General features: G+C 46.0%; 1 long non-coding RNA gene across 1 annotated transcript; it reads right to left on the reverse strand.

Moving 5' to 3' along the window:
• Positions 1 to 1294: 1294 nt before the first annotated feature.
• Positions 1295 to 2033, reverse strand: LOC112070461 (uncharacterized). Its single transcript, XR_002893900.2, has 3 exons — positions 1946 to 2033; positions 1621 to 1681; positions 1295 to 1404 (listed from the first exon to the last, which is right to left on the reverse strand). It is a non-coding gene; the product is annotated as an uncharacterized lncRNA (long non-coding RNA).
• Between the last annotated feature and the right edge of the window lie 1043 nt (positions 2034 to 3076).

The raw sequence follows: 3076 nt of genomic DNA on the forward strand, positions 1-3076 counted from the left end.
CTACATTTATAACAGGTATTGTCATCTCTGTCACATGAAACTGTTCTCATGTCTGGTGCTGTTTGACAACAGTTTCCCTCCAGTTAATATCATTATGGAACCAACATTCACACATAGACTACTGCCTTTGTGCCTACTGCCTACTACCTACTACCTACTGCCTTCTGCCTACTACCTTCTGCCTACTACCTTCTGCCTTCTGCCTACTGCCTACTGCCTTCTGCCTTCTGCCTTCTGCCTACTCCTACTGCCTTCTGCCTACTGCCTCTGCCTTCTGCCTACTGCCTTCGCCTACTGCCTACTGCCTACTGGCCTACTGCCTTCTGCCTACTGCCTTCTGCCTACTACCTTCTGCCTACTACCTTTCTGCCTTCTGCCTACTACCTTCTGCCTACTACCTTCTGCCTTCTGCCTTCTGCCTCTCCTTCCTACTACCTTCTGCCTCTACTAGCCTCTGCCTTCTGCCTACTAGCCTATACCTTCTGCCTACTGCCTTCTGCCTACTCCTACTGTACCGTTCTGCCTACTGCCTTCTGCCTACTCCTACTGTCTTCTGCCTTACGTGCCTACGGCCTTCTGCCTACTGCCTTCTGCCTACTGCCTTCTGCCTACTACCTTCTGCCTTCTGCCTACTGCCTTCTGCCTTCTGCCTTCTGCCTACTACCTACTGCACATGTCTGCTCTTATAATGTGAAGAAATAATAGTTTATTAACATTTTAAGATAAACGTTCTGATCTGTTACATCAGCTTTTTAAGTTTTCTTTTAATGTAGCCTGGTCCTACTGGTTGTATGAATGTGGGATCTATCTTCCCACAACTGTCCCAGAGTCTGTTTGGAACAGGCTATTTCTTCTCCACAAGTTGACCAATAGAATAGTTCAACGTTTCTACTATGAGGGAGAGTAGATTAACAGGCTAGTTATTTTGTTATTTGTGACTCGTCTTGTCGTCTGAGGAAAAGTAAATGTGGACAGTTATTCTAGAATCTTCAAAGTGCTCATCAGCGTTCAGGAAGAAGAACACGTCATTGCATCCTCAACATGTTCTGTTGATCTGAARGAACATATTCTAAATGTGATGTCTGTCCTCTGAGCCCCGTGGTGGACGCCCTGATCACGTTACACACCCGATGCAGATGGGTCTGGTCCAATTCTCAAATGCCCGGAGAATGTACATGCTGCCTGTCAAATGTCCGGCGCTATATTTCCCTAACTGCTGTGTGTGTGTGAGTGTTTGTGTTCTGAGTGTGTGTGTGTGTGTGTGTGTGTTCGGAGTGTGTGTTTTGAATGTGTGTGTGTGTGTGTGTGTTCCTACCGGACCACAGTTCTCTCCAGGTATAGTGTAACCTGATTCTGCATTTCTTCTGGTAGCAGATCAGCTTGTGGATCACCTGTACACAACGCCTGGTGAACACACACACACACACCATACACACACACACCATATATACACACACACCATATATACACACACACCATATATACACACACACACACACACACACACACACACACACACACAAGTATCATGATTAAACACATGTGTAATGTATGCATCTGGGAAGTGTAGTAACATGTTTGGTAGATTGTAAAGTGTGAGACAACGGGCAGCCGTCTTACATGTAGAGATCCATAGGAAAGTCCTTCATCATATGAGTTACAATGAACTCAACCATCAGATCTGGGGAGGGAGAGACAGAGACAGAGAGACAGAGATAGACAGAGAGAGACAGAGAGAGACAGAGAGACAGAGAGACAGAGAGAGACAGAGAGACAGAGAGAGGACAGACAGACAGAGAGAGAGAGAGAGAGAGAGAGAGACAGAGACAGAGACAGACAGAGAGTCTTTACTGTACAATTCAAAATGTATATGAAGCTCTTAAAGCTCTGACCCACAGCTACAACACTGACTATAGACCAGACCATGTTGAATGGTTCCACCTACCTAGAACAGCACACACCCGTGGTCTGGACGGGACGTTCTTCTCTGCTGCCTTTTTCCTGTGTCTCATGGGCGTATACACAGAACACAGGTTGAAACACACACACACACACCACACACACACACACACACACACACACACACACACACACACACACACACACACACACACACACACCACACACTCTTACCATTCTATGTAGATGACTCTGAAGTTCATGTTGTCGTCATGGAGAAAGGCATCAGCATACTGGTCCTATAGGACAGAGAAGACATCAGCATACTGGTCCTATAGAACAGAGAAAAGACATCAGCATACTGGTCCTATAGGACAGAGGAGAGAGACTCAGACATTCTGGTCCTATAGGACAAGAGAGAGACACAGCATACTGGTCCTATAGGACAGAGAGAGAGACATCAGCATACTGGTCCTATAGGACAGAGAGAAAGACATCAGCATACTGGTCCTATAGGACAGAGAGAAAGGCATCAGCATACTGGTCCATAAGGACAGAGAGAAAGACATCAGCATACTGGTCCTATAGAACAGAGAGAAAGACATCAGCATACTGGTCCTATAGGACAGAGAGAAAGACATCAGCATACGTCCATAGGACGAGAAGACATCAGCATACTGGTCCTATAGGACAGAAAGGACTCAGCATACTGGTCCTATAGGACAGAGAGAAAGACATCAGCATACTGGTCCTATAGGACAGAAAGACATCAGCATACTGGTCCTATAGGACAGAGAGAAAGACATCAGCATACTGGTCCTATAGGACAGAGAAGAGACATCAGCATACTGGTCCTATAGACAGAGAGAAAGACATCAGCATACTGGTCCTATAGGACAGAGAGAGAAGACATCAGCATAACTGGTCCTATAGAACAGAGAGAAAGACATCAGCATACTGCGCCTATAGGACAGAGAGAAAGACATCAGCAACTGGTCCTATAGAACAGGAGAGAGGCATCAGCATACTGGTCCTATAGGACAGAGAGAAAGACATCAGCAACTGGTCCTATAGGACAGAGAGACATCAGCATACTGGTCCTATAGGACAGAGAGACATCAGCAGACTGGTCCTATAGGACAGAGAGAGAGACATCAGCATACTGGTCCTATTATTG

The sequence above is a fragment of the Salvelinus sp. IW2-2015 genome, unplaced genomic scaffold, assembly GCF_002910315.2.
Source record: "Salvelinus sp. IW2-2015 unplaced genomic scaffold, ASM291031v2 Un_scaffold1333, whole genome shotgun sequence".
Classification (NCBI taxonomy): Eukaryota; Metazoa; Chordata; class Actinopteri; order Salmoniformes; family Salmonidae; genus Salvelinus; species Salvelinus sp. IW2-2015.